Genomic DNA, 15088 nt, shown 5'->3' with positions numbered 1-15088 from the left:
TTCAGTTCTAAGGGTACCATCTCAAAAGGCTTTATTTGAAAAAATTTATTAAATAATCATTTTTGGAAAGGTTTCCAATCGTGGCATAACATAACTTTTGCAGAGTAGTTTTGTCTCTTAGGGGCTTAAACAAGATCTCTTCTCGAAAGTTACAACAATGTTGTCTGGACGCCGATTGCATGATTTGGCAGACTTTTAACCGAAGCACTTACGTTTGCTATATTATCAGTAGCTTGGCCAGTGCGTTGCTCGACAGACGTATGAACATTTCGTCCCCTTAGTAAATAGCCTATAAATTTTTTGATGTTTTGAGAAAATGAATTTCAAACTTTTTGTCGAAAGTAGCTCTCACTCAAATCTCGTTATGTCTGTAAATATTTATTATTTTTTGACTGACGTTTTGACCCACTTTGTGGAACTAGAATTTGACAAAATTTTGACCACATATAAAATCGACGATGGAGAATCCAAAAATTCAATAAAAAAATAATAGCCTATGAGCACATAGGCCATTGTTATACTAAGGGGACGATTTAATTGTGAATATGTTAGCTAGAACTTATTCACTCAGCCTCTCTGGTGAGTCCATTAAAATGGCTTTAAATTTGAGTAAGTGATCTTAAACACGACAGACCCAGAACTTCAGTAATAGTTTTTAATAATTTCCAAACAATGTGCGTTGAGATACTCCACTTTGTTAAATCTAATAATCTAATAAGAATTCGACATTGCCAGCACATAAAAAGGACTCATCATGTAAAAATAACTTCTAAAAAGGTCCTTAAAGTCTTTTAATTAAAAATATCTTTTCAAAAAAAATATGCGGTAGATCAAACTTTGAGATAAGGTGGTAACCATCAGTTGCTAAAAGATAATTTCTACGTAATTTTGGTGAAACTATAACTGAGGCTCACCAATTGAGTTCTTTTCGCTTTAAACTCAATGAATTGGTTAATTATATTTAATTGAATCAGACATTTTTACATGGGTCGAAAGCAAAACGATAAATGTGGTTCCTACTTAAGTTTGCACAAATTTCCGGTAAGTATTGCATCGGTGAGTACTCTTAGAAAACTAAGTTATACGGACTATCAGTTTTCTCATTCAATTAAAGGAGCTATAAATGGTATGAACTCTTTTCCCAATTGATTACCTCTGAGATATGTAATGCTCTGATATCCATTTTTCCACTATGCCACTGCAAAACCCACATGTGTACATATGTATTGTAATATAGTGTGTATGTACATGAAACTGTATATGTATAGATGTTTTATATGGATGTTTGTATGTATCCACAACGAAATTCTCTACATTGTATAAAATTTGTTGATATTAAAAATGCATGTCCAATGACCCATCATCTCATAACACGTTGCCTGTAGATTGTCGGCAGAAGGGTCATCAAAGTGCCTTACAGGGTTCACTGAGCATGAACGAACTTGGTATGCATCTGTATGGCAAATCTCAGTGGTGCAATTCAAACACTAACAACACCAACCTTCCAGCTTTAAATAAAACGAAAATTACATTCCGTGTCTTGTGAAATTTCCACGAGTTTTATTGCTTCTTTATGATAAAGAATTAAGTGATTTTAGCAATCACCTGGTAAAGCGCAAAAATGTGTATATGTACATTAGTGTATAGTATGTATATACTAACTTTACCTACATAATTGAGTGAAGATGTGTATAAATTGGAAATCGTACTTAATTCGTGTTCCTTCTATTTTCTATGTAACCAAAGGATGGATTATATTTATAAAAAGTCACCAGTTGATCCTAATAAAAAATATTTCGACGCATTTAAAAAGATGCTATGCATTATTTAAATTTTATTATTTCTAAGTAAGGAATTAACCACTTTTTTTAGTAAAATATGGTACTTCGTTATATTTATATAAGTATAAGAACCAGAGTTTCTAAGAGTGGAAAAATTAACTCCAACCGACTAACCACTTTTCGTGCATTTTATTTGCTTTGGATGCATGTAGGTTAGATGGCAATGTGTGAGCCGAGTTATAAACATTTTGGCGAAGTAGTTTTGAAGGTGAACATATTTATTTTAAAGTAAGCTGTAGTCCGGTGGCCGCTGAGACCGAATGGGTTTGTCCAGGAGGTGGGTATAAAATACCAAATTATAGAAAATGGCCATTTTCTAAAAGCCTCAATCATTTGAAGGTATTTCTCATGTTGCTCATAAAAGTCATTAGCCGTCCGGGGGCGGCATAAAACCGTACCCACGCCTCATAGTGAAGGAGGAGCTCAGCCAAATTCTCCGCAAAAGATGCACGCCTAAATTATATGTATAGGTACATATATATATATATTAGGGCGGGTCGATTTAAAAATCGCTCATTGCTCTGTGAAAATCGTACTCTAGGGATCAAAATAAGAAACTTTGCCGAAGGAACCATACCTCTAAAACGAATTCTGATGTCCCCCAATTTGGGTCGAACTTTTTAGTTTCTTTTCTCATGTAAAGGCCAAAAATGGTGATATTTTGAAATGATTGTATGGGGAACCCCCCAGGGGAGTTCCAGGGGGTGTGCCACTGGCATGGGTGGATCGGCCGTTCAAAGTTAGTGGGGGTCGGTCATACATTTGGACTCGATTGGAGCACTCTAAATGGGTCAAAGTGGGATTTTTCGTTTCGACCCAAATTGGGGGACATCAGAATTCGGGGACATCAGATGTGGTTCCTTCGGCAAAGTTTCTTATTTTGATCCCTAGAATACGATTTTCACAGAGCAATGAGCGATTTTTAAATCGACCCGCCCTAATGTATATACCATGATTCAACATGGTTCCCAGCAATTTCGGATTCAAAATAAAATTCTATGAAAAATTTATATTGGATATCTATATTTTATTTAAAGAGGGCGCTATACAGCAAATTATATGGAATTTTTTAATAGTGTACTGGCGGCGGCCGCCGTAGCCGAATGGGTTGGTGCGTAACTACCCCTCGGAATTCACAGAGAGAATATTGGTAAAACACCAAGATTAAGAAAAAAAATTTTCTAATAGCGGTCGTCCCTCGGCAGGTAATGGCAAACCTCCGATTGTATTACTGCCATGAAAAAGCTCTTCATAAAAATATCTGCCGTTCGGAGTCGGCTTGAAACTGTAGGTCCCTCCATTTGCGGAACAATGTCAAGACGCTCGCCACAAATAGGGAGACGAGCTCGGCCAAACACTCAAAACGGGTGTACGCGCCAATTATATATATTTCCAACAAAACTTGAAGCTATTAAATTTTACAATATTTAAAAAATCTATTTTCAGCATTTTTTAATCATAATTTATTTTATAATTAACATCGTGTTTACAGTTATTTTGGATTTTAGTTTTTGCTCTTCTATTTTTCTATTTATTGTCATACCTTCCTCTCAATTATCTTCTAAAATTTGTTGGGTTCGAAATTGATTTCGATTCTGCTGGGAAGAATGTTGAAAAAAATCGTTTCATATAAATTGGCCACCCTAATGTACACACTGTGCCAGTGAACTTTCCAATCGCGCTTTCTTTTCACGTAATAATGTTGTATAAATTCTGCCTTTCGTCAAAGCTGTCAAATTCTTTTCCCAACCAGGCAGAAATTCAACATTTTATACCCTCTGTAGAAAGTGATCAGCTGGTCTTAATTTTTCTCTGCCCGTGTAATTGAAAAAGTTACCTGTTAATTACTGACGATATATAAATATATTTCACACACATAGAGTACTAGTAGTTTTTTTAATATATGTCTTTTCTCCCTCATTTGTGAGCAGCTAAGCAGCGTATGTTAGATGCGCATGTGTCAAGATTTCTATAGTATTTTCAAAGTTCTGAAATTCCATTTTCAAGAACCATATGCACAATTATTTTTTCCCAAAAGAATGTGCAGTCCAGGCAACAATCATAAAATAAATTAAAAAATAAATGGAGCGGTACAGCCAAAATAGTGAAGAGAATTAAACTTTTCAAAACGTGTAGGTATGCATATGTAATTAGTAGGGTCAGACAAAAAATGCAAGTGCACGCCGTTTTATTTTCATCAATAACATACCTATATACTGGCATTTTAATTCAAGAGGAAGAGAAAAATTATATTTCAGCATTTTTTGCGTTAAATGCGGGATTTTGCATTCCCAAAATATAAATTCCATAACTCAATTTTTAATTCATTGCACACGTTTCTGAGTTAAATTTGTGAGAGCACGTATTTTAAACCATCCGGCCAAACTACATGCATTCTGTAAGCTAATTTCTCCATGAATATGCCAGCATATTTTAATTGTAATTTTGACATTGTCAATAACGAAGACTCTGCTCTTGATTGGGATTCAGTTTTTGTAAAGAAGTAGTAGTAATTTTTCTTCTTTTCTAAAACAAAAATGTCTGAAATTTTCTGCAAAAACGTACCACATGTAAAAAGTAAAATAAGATTCCATTGTATACAATAAATCTATATTAAAAAGACTAAAGAACTTGAAAAATGAGTTAGGCCAACTATTGTCAAGAAGTTTAAACACTCCAGAGAAACTATGTTCGTAAGTTTGAGGCCGATATTTAGACTAACCTGAAGGTTTTCTCGCATTTAGTTAAGTTCAAAAAGACCTGCTCTACTATTCCCTCCGAAATAATTTACAATGGAACGTTGCTTCTACCGCTCGGGAGGAGGTTGATCTTTCCGCGGACTTTTTTAATTCTAATTTTGATTCATCGCCGGAGCCTCTTAGTGGTAATTGTTGGAGAGCTGATTCCACTTAATTTTTGCACTCTTTTGCTAACTATCGATGACGTTTCTGAAAGAATTCAGGGTATTAAAAGCTCTCTGCTTACAGACAATGATGGGGTTTTCATCTCTTTCCTTCAGGAAGTCCTGTCCTTGCATACCTTCTTTTATCGATTTTGAAATTATCAGCAGAATTAGGTAATTTTATTTAAGGCTAGCAATAAAAACGATGTTTCTTATTACAGGCCTTTATCTAAACTATCAACTACATACAAGTTGCTCGAATTTATTATCACAAAAAATGTTTATACGGCACAAAAAGCGTTACATATCCGATACTAAGCATGATTTCATAGCTGTCAGGTCTATCGCCAGGAATTCTGCTGTCATTTATTACGTCAGCATTTAGTAAGTCTGCGTTCAATAATAGAGTCCAAGTCTATATAGTCTAGACTGATTTCTCACGTGCTTTAGACAAAGTCAATCACTACATTTTCGTATTCAAATTGCCTAGTTTTGGGTTTCACTCCCTTCTTTAAATGTGTATAGTCGTCCTTTTTTGCCATAAGTGTGTAGCTGTTGTTGATAATGCTTCTTCTGACTCTTTCATTGTCTCTTCTGGTGCACCTCGGAGCATATTTCTGGGCCCGTTATTTTTCATCATCTTCTGTCTAAGTTCAAGTTTCAAATTTCTTTAATATACAGACGATTTAAAAATATTGCAATCAATTTCAAGTCTTTCCTACTACTGCTTGAACCATATGTAGAAGAATCGTCTTCGCCACTCCCAAGTGAATGGCGATCAGTAACTTTCCCCACGTACGTGGACTTCTGCATGTGGAAGTAACTTCTCCACTTGCGTGGGGTTCTACATTTCAAGACGGGTATTGCTTTAATAAATAAAATAAACAAAATTACATAATTTATAGAAATCAGCACCCCAAATGATATCAATATACACAGAAAATATCAGAAAAAAATTACTATAAAAACAGTGTGACAAAACACACAATCAAAACTTAACCCTACCAAAATACACAATAGAAGAAACCCTAACAGCATGGAAATAAAAACAAGTACACGGAAAATATCCACATATCGTTAACAATGTCAACATAGACCAGCAAAACACATCACATGGCTAAGAAAACGAGATCTACAAGCGGAAACATTGGGACTCGTTATTGGTATACAGGACCAAATTATAGCAACAAGAAACTACAGAAAATACATAATGAAAGATTTTACCATCACATCAAACAGATGCCGTAAATGCAACATTCACACAGATAAGGCAAGAATTTGCAAGATACCAGATATAACAATAACAGACGAGATAGAAAAACTTACACTACTAATTCCAGTAAGTGTCCCTAATGACATTAACATACTCGTACACAGCAAATACGTAGAAATTGAAAAAATGATAAACATATCCGGGATACATGTTATCTCTGGTAATTGCGAACCCTACCGAGATGGAGAAACTCTATATAATAAATGTCTCATATGGTAACTCCATGAAATCAATGCTAATGATTTCCTTATATTACCACTGCTGCCATTGCTAGTTGCTTCCAACCAAACTTAATTTTTTAATTTTTTTTCCGAATTTGTTAGTTTGGTAGTTCTTTTCTGTTTGGCAGTTCTGATTAGGATTTTTAGTTTTAATTAGAAATTATCTTCTTTCTTCCTTTAATAATAAAAATTAATAACAAATCACTTAGCATAAAAGTTTAAGTTTCCACACTGGATGACATTACTTTAGTATGCTAACTATGGTATGGCCAATTTGTTTAAAAAAACGATTTTGCTTCGGCGAATGAAGTATTTTAAATATTAGCAATTCCGAGTGCAAAAGTAAGTGGAAAAATAGCTCTAAACAGGTTTCGAGCCGCATTATTTTTAATATTATTTATCAAGTAATCGTATACCCACTGTGGTTTTTCAGATTCCTATTTTTAAAGTCACTTGTATGAAATACATATAAAAATAAACATGTGATTGAACGCACAAATATTTTTGTTAACCTTACAAGCTGAGTTGTGTTGCAATTATTTCTTTGTTTTTTTTGGTATTTGGGTTAATAGATACGTGAGAAACAAAATTGGTACTTTTTTCAAATCAGTTTTTTTGTTGGCTAGTTTTTAACAAGTGGCAACCATGTATATTACCTTTGTAATTACCCTTGTGAAGATATGAGCAAGTTCTGTGATTTAAAGAGAAATAACTTGTATAAATTGAACAACTTAAGATTTAAGTTAATTTTTTCTAAAAATCACTTTTTTCATTTAATTATATTGATGTTTCATGTCTACACCCGGAACTTCGAGCTAGCTGACAGAGGCGATGAACAAGACACTCCATTAAAGCGCTACTAATATATGGCAAGACAACTGCCAACATATCTCTACTTTTCAAAGTGTCCAGGACGTTACCCATAGTAACTTCCATGAATTTAAGAATACGTTACATATTTACTTTTACTAGTTCGCATTTACACATTTACATATGCATATATTCACATTGCCTTTCCCCGCTTACTTCAGTTTGTACTGGAGTTTCAAGCGGCTTTCGCGGACAGCGCCACCTATCATGTAATAGCTGTATTAAGGGCAAACAATGCAGTCAACAAGCCAATACGAGTTGAATTCCTACCAGTGTCAAAGCAACATTGCGATACATATTCCAATAAGACTACTATTGACGCAGTGCCCTTGTTCCAATACTTATTTTCGGCATGGCAGAGCTGACCCTGCTGTACTCATACGCCTACCTATAGAACAAATTTACTTTTAACCCAAGTTGGATACTGTTTTAGTTATTTAAACTAATGTTTTTAAATTAATTTTCAGCTCAGTATATTTTATGGGAGGTGGCCGGCCGCCTTAGACGAATGACTTAGTGTGTGACTACCATTCGGTTATACCTGGGTTCGGAACCCTCTGTAGTCAGGTAACACCAAAATGATAGGAAAATTTCTTTCTAATAGCGGTAGCCCATCGACGGGTAATGACAAACTTACGAGTGTACGTGTATTTCTGCCATTAAAGATCTACTCATAAAATAACGATCTGCTGTTCGAAGGCGTCATAAAACTGTAGGTCTCTGCATTTGGGGAGCAACATCAAGATGCTCACCACACATCGGAGTAGGGTCTTGGTCAAACACCCACGAAAGAATATATGTGCCAATTATATGCATATATATATTGCATATATGTATAATCGATTACTTATGCATATATATTCGAAAATTATAAACACACCACCATTTGTTGTTTTTTTTTTTCATAGTTCATACTAAAGCAAAAAGTATATACAAACTTCGTACAAATTTTTTTAAAATCTCATCAAAACTTTCAAATCTCGCTGGTATGCAACTAATTTTTTCTTTAAAATTGTCTATTCTTTAATCAAAACCATATACATAAATCGAACTTTGATACTATACAAAAAATTTTGAAAAACTCAATAAATTATTCATCTAAATTACGGACTTCTTCATCTGAGTTTGCAGTTTTAGAGCCCATTGATAATAAAGTGTCCGTTTTAAGCGGTTTTAAAAAAATGTGTTTTGGTGACGGCTCTTTTTCGTATAACTAGTACAATTTATGGAGTATGGTTCCATGTGTAGAAGTCCACGCAAGTGGGGAAAGTTACTGATCGCCATTCACTTGGGAGTGGCGCGGACGATTCTTCTACATATGGTTCAAGCAGCTCACAACGTCCGGGATTAGCCCACGTACCCTCTGGGTAGCTTCCGAACACCCGTTCAGGAGTGAGCTAACGTGAGAAGGCGAAGCATTCCAGGATAGCTGGTTGTGCGCTGGGTTCGGGACCCGCCACTTAAAAATCCTCCCCAATGAAAAGAACTGCAAAGCCTCGGATGAGAACTACCTTTACTGATGACGACCCCTGCAAACGAAATAAGGAATATGACTTGAGGGCATGCACCTGGAATGTCTGGTCCCTTAATGGGGAAGGTGCCTCTGCCCGGCTGGTTGATGTCCTCGTGAGAGTAGAGGTTGACATCGCTGCCATCCAAGAGATGCGATGGACGGGGCAAGGTAAGAAAACCATAGGACTTTGCGACGTCTACTACAGCTGCCATGTAAAGGAGCGCAAATTCGGTGTCGGATTTGTTGTGGGAGAGAGACTTCGTCACCAAGTACTGTCGTTCACTCCGGTGGACGAACATCTCGCAATAATCCGGATCAAAGCGCGATTTTTTAACATCTCGCTAATTTGCGCCCATACCCCGACGGAAGAGAAGGACGATGCAACCAAAGATTCCTTCTGTGATCGCCTGGATCGTTCCTATGAGCGCTGTTCCCGCCACGACATAAAAATCGTGCTTGACGACTTCAACGCCAGGGAGGGCAAGGAGGGAATTTTTGGTCCCACAGTCGGAAAATTCAGCCTGCACAACGAAACATCCGGTAACGGACAGAGGCTGATCGACTTCGCCGGGGCCCGAAACATGGTAGTCTGCAGCACCAGATTCCAGCATAAGAAGATTCACCAAGCCACCTGGCTGTCTCCTGATCTAAAAATGCGAAACCAGATCGATCATGTTGTGATAGATGGAAGACACGCTTCTAGTGTATTAGATGTACGTACGATCGGAGGACCTGACATCGACTCGGGTCATTATCTTGTTGCAGCCATACTGCGCACCCGCCTCTGTGCAGCAAAAATCGTACATCTACCTACGCAAAGAATGTTCAACATCGAAAAGCTGCAATCACAACAGACAGCCAGAAGATTCGCCACTCGACTCTCACTCCTGCTCTCAGAGACCACTGCCCAACAAACCGGCATGTACGAGCAATGGAGCAACATTTCTCGTTCCCTACGTACTGCTGCCGAAGAAGAACTCGGATAGCGGTGAGCCCGAAAAACCAGTAGGTACGACGAGGAATGTCATGCTGCCGCTGAAAGAAAGGATGCTGCCTATAGAGCCACGCTCTGATCGGGCGCAACGCGAGCCATGTGGAATCGCTACAGAGAGCTAAAAAAGAAAGAGAGACGCATTATCCGAAAGAAGAAACGAGAGGCCAAAATACGTGAGTGCGAAGAGCTTGAGATGCTCGCCCGAACAACGCCCGAAAATTCTACCAGAAAGTTCGGCGGCCTACAGAAGGTTTTAAGACCGGGGCGTTTTCCTGTAAGAACACAGAGGGCGAACTGGTGACTGACCTACCGAGCAATCTTAAATTATGGAGGGAACACTTCTCGAACCTGTAAAACAGTGACAGCTGCGCATGTCACCGAGAATGTGAAGATCCCGATACCCCAATCGTTGACGACGGAATTGTCGTTCCGTTACCCGACCATGACGAGATGAGAATAGCGATAACACGGCTAAAGAACAACAAAGCCGCGGGCGCCGACGGACTGCCGGCTGAACTATTCAAACATGGCGGCGAGGAGCTGGTAAGGTGCATGCATCAGCTTCTATGCAAAATATGGTCGGATGAAAGCATGCCTGCCGATTGGAATTTAAGTGTGCTCTACCCAATCCATAAGAAGGGCGATCCTGCAATTTGTGCCAATTACCGCGGGATTAGTCTTCTAAATATCGCCTTTAAGGTTCTAGCGAGCGTAATGTGTGAAAGGCTGAAGCCCACCGTCAACCAACTGATTCGACCTTATCAGTGTGGCTTCAGACCTGGAAAGTCTACCATCGACCAAATATTCTCAATACGCCAAATCTTGGAAAAGACCCATGAAAGGAGAATCGACACACACCATCTTTTCGTCGACTTCAAAGCTGCATTCGACAGTACGGAAAGGAGTTACCTGTATGCCGCGATGTCTGAATTTGGTATCCCCGCAAAACTAATACGGCTATATAAGATGACGTTGCTCAACACCAGCAGCGCAGTCAGAATTGGGAAGGACCTCCCCGAGCCGTTTGATACCAAACGAGGTTTCAGACAGAGGGACTCGCTATCGTGTGACTTCTTTAACCTGATGTTGGAGAGCATCGTACGAGCCGCAGAACTTAATCGCTCAGGCACAATATTTTATAGGAACGTACAATTTTTGGCGTATGCCGATGATATTGGCATCATCGGCCTTAACAACCGCGCTGTTAGATATGCCTTCTCCAAACTGGATAAAGAGGCAAAGCGAATGAGTCTGGTGGAGAACGAGGTCAAAACGAAGTACCTCCTGTCTTCAAACAAACAGTCGGCGTACTCGCGTATCGGCACCCACGTCACTGTTGACAGTTATGATTTCGAGGTTGTCAAAGACTTCGTTTATTTAGGAACCAGCATTAACACCGATAACAATGTCAGCCTTGAAATCCAACGTAGAATCTCTCTTGCCAACAAGTGCTACTTTGGACTAAGTAGGCAACTGAGCAGTAAAGTCCTCTCTCGACGAACAAAACTAACACTCTACAAGACTCTCATCATGCCCGTCCTGACGTATGGCGCAGAAGCGTGGACGATGACAACATCCGATGAAGCGACGCTTGGAGTGTTCGAGAGAAACATTCTGCGTAAGATTTTTGGACCTTTGCACGTTGGCAACGGCGAATATCACAGGCAATGGAACGATGGGCTGTATGAGCTTTACGATGACATAGACATAGCGCAACGAATAAAGATCCAGCGGCTATGTTGGCTGGGTCATGTCGTCCGAATGGAAACAAACGCTCCGTCTTTGAAAGTATTCGATGCGGTATCAGCTGGTGGTAGCAGAGGAAGAGGAAGGCCTCCTCTGCGTTGGAAAGATCAGGTGGAGAAGGACTTGGCTTCACTTGGCGCGGATTAGCACGAGAAAGAAACGACTGGCGCTCTTTGCTAAACTCGGTCAAAATCGCGTAAGCGGTTGTCGCGCGAATTAAGAAGAAGAAGTACAATTTATCACCTGGAGTTTATTGTTTTCATTTATTTTTGCAAACGGTTTTGCGGGTTTTCTTCCACAAAAAATTCGGATTTATTTGGAAAAAAGTGCAAAAACCGCACATTAAAAAGAAAGTTTAAATGATCTAGAGATCGTTTAGCCCCTGAAGACTTAGGATTACTTTAAAAATATTTCATGAGAAATGTTACCGTTACTCGAAACTTTTTGAAAAACTAAAAAAAATTATTTAAAACTTTGATTAAAATTTATTGGGTTTTTCGAAATTTTGTATAAAGTTCGAAAGTTTTAGTTCTGTATATGGTTTAGATCAAACAATTAAAAAAACTTACAAAAAATTATAAATCGAAAAACATTGGAAATATTACAAAAAAGCTCTTCGAAAAGCTTTCTCACCACTGTGCCATTTGAGAATGATAAAATTTTTAACCCTGAATATTTCCAACAAAAGCAAATCTGATTAACTAAGCGCTTAATTATACTCAGCAAACTAAAACATCATTGAAAATGAAATCAATTCCCATGGTAGGTGATTTATGAAAACGTCAAAGCCTGTTTTCTATACTTCTGGCGTATTTACGTTTTAATATTAATTTCAGAAAATTTAAGTGCAACTCCTTATCACTGTTGAACACTCAAAAACAAAACCAGTTGTAAATGTTTTCCTCGCGGGTATGCTACCGTTTAAGTTGACTGCTTTCAAATTCATGTCAGATAAAAAAGCACCGGCCGGATCCAACACAGCTGCGCAACCGAAAGGCTGAAAGGAGCGAAGCATACGTGCGTGGCAATAGAAATGGAACAACTGTATGAACGGACGATGGACGTATCGATTGATTCCGAATTGTATCTTCAAATGGATAACTCGAAAATATGGCCAGATAGACTCCTACCTAACCCAGGTACTTAGTGGGCATATCTAGGTGCTTTAGATCTTATCTACATAGAATTATTGCACTTTTTGTGACAGTCTAGTTGAAGATGCAGAACATGTTTTCTCTATCTGCCCCTGTTTTGAGGTCGAAAGAGAAGAAATGCGTATTAGGGCCAATATTAGCCAATATTGGTTAGTAATCTAGTAGATATTATGCTTGACTTAGAGGAAGTCCGCTGTCAGTAATATGGCAAAAATTGCTGCTTCGTCCTTCATCAAGAGGCAATAGACCACTTCCCCTGCTCCGTGAAGTAATACTTAACGTTTGCACCGTGGGAGCGAGACGAGGGTTGAGTGGGTTTTTAGTGGGTAGGTAGTCGAAAGACAAGTCTCACACTCTTCGGCTTTCAACGCGTTTTTCGATATTTAAAAAAGTTACTTCTAGGAATTAAGAAAATATTCTGAGAAAATATTGTCCCATCAGGAATAAGCAATGGAATGTATCTGATAATCAAAACTAACTAAAGGTTCGGAAGAAGTAAGGCTTTTATTTTTATTTTCTTTAAGTTTACAGACTTCCCACTCTTTGACTAATAATATGTTCAACTAAGCAAAGAAGGTTTCTATTCTGATCGCTAGTCCGAAAAACAAAATTAATTGTGTACTTTCTTAATATTCTACTTTTGGCACACATGAGCCCCAGTCACAAATATTGCTGGGTCATACATACCTTCTGCTCAAATATGAACGAGACGTTATCAATAAAACGGTCCGCGGATGACATATGGCAAAAATAAATTTTTTGTTTTTTGATAGGACTGTTATAAGCTTACATGGCAAATTTCAGCGTGATATGTCACATAGTTTGTTTTCTGTGCTACTGTACACAAGTGAAGTTCGAGTGTGTTCTTCGAATTTAACGATGGAAATTCAAGTTGAACAAAGAATTTGTTTGAAATTTTGTTATTCCAACAAAATTTCGGCTTCAGACGCCTTAAAAATGTTGCAAAAAACCTATGGGGACTCTGCTCTATCGCGTGCACTTGTTTTCCAGTGGTACAAATCGTTCAAAGAGGGCCGTACATCGGTTGAAAACTTGACTCATGAACGTCGTCCAGCAACATCAGTAAACGACGAAAACATCGGAAAAGTAAAGGAAATTGTGCTTGAAAATCGCACAAATCGCAAAATCGGTTAACGCTGAATATTATTTAGACGTTTTAAAGCGTTTGCGGGAGAACACTCGTCTTAAAAGGAAGGAATTGTGGGGCAAAAAGTCATTGTTCTTGCATCACGATAATGCACCAGCTCACACATCACGTCTTGTTCGCGATTATTTGAACAAAAATAATGTTAATATCGTTCCGCAAGCACCGTATTCGCCTGATATGGCTCCATGTGACTTTTTCCTGTTTCCCAAGCTCAAGTTGCCGCTCCGTGGAAAACATTTTGAGACAATTGAAGTCATAAAAGAGAATTCGAAGAACACACTCGAGCTTGACTTGTTTACAGTAGCACAGAAAACAAACTATGTGACATATCACGCTGGAATTTGCCATGTAAGCTTATAATAGTAATACCAAAAAACAAAAAAATTTATTTTTGCCATATGTCATCCGCGGACCGTTTTATTGATAACGTCTCGTTCATATTTGAGCAGAAGGTATATGTATCCAAGATAAAGTTCATAATATATAAATATTATATAGAAAGGGTTTCTAATAAGAGGTGTTATTTTGATATTCAAAGAAAAATGCCATTTTTTAATATATTGTAAATAATCGGGTGTTTATTTCATTATAAAAAGGAAGGTGTGCCGTTAATAGTGGAAAATAACACCACGCAAATAAACACCACGACCACGCTTACAGGGCAATATCCTTTTCATAAAATTTTCCATAACCGAATTTCAAAGTGGCTGCCCTTTGACCTCGATATCCTCACGAATTCCATCTTGAGATCGACCCTGGGCTGTTGGCGTAGACCTTCTCTTTGATGTGGCCCCAAAGAAAAAAATTACAGGGTGTTAAATCACAATATCTCAGTGACCAATTTTGATCACTTCTTCTAGAGATAACACGGTCCGGAAACTTTTCCCGTAAAAGATGAATGGTTGCTTGTGTGACACGTAGCGCCGTCTTGTTGAAAATAAAAGTTGGCCAGATCAGTACCATCCAATTCTGGCCATAAAAAATCGGTAATCATCTCTCGATAATAGTGGGCTATTCAAAATAAGACCTGTTATTGGAAAACCCTTTATTATTAGCATTGTGAAATTCGCAAATTTACATTATTATTATTCATTTTTCATCAAATTTGGCAGTTTACTGCCGTAGCGCAGGCTGAGACGAAAATAAGATAGAACGTGACCATAACAAGTATTACTTATGATAGTAAACAACTGACGGAAACAATGCATAGCTTTATAATGAGTTATTTGCATTTCAGATAAACAAAAGCTTGCATTGGATATGTGTCCCGCATGTATTGGGGAGGATTAAATTTAAAGTAGTTATGTAATGTATACTGAAATGGTGGTTATTGTATTATCCATTTACAAATTTTCATGTAGACCCAAGGTAGGTGGGGTGGTTGCCATAAAGACACACTTAGACCT

The sequence above is a fragment of the Anastrepha ludens genome, chromosome 2 (assembly GCF_028408465.1).
Source record: "Anastrepha ludens isolate Willacy chromosome 2, idAnaLude1.1, whole genome shotgun sequence".
NCBI lineage: Eukaryota > Metazoa > Arthropoda > Insecta > Diptera > Tephritidae > Anastrepha > Anastrepha ludens.
Note: the sequence above shows the minus strand (reverse complement) of the source record.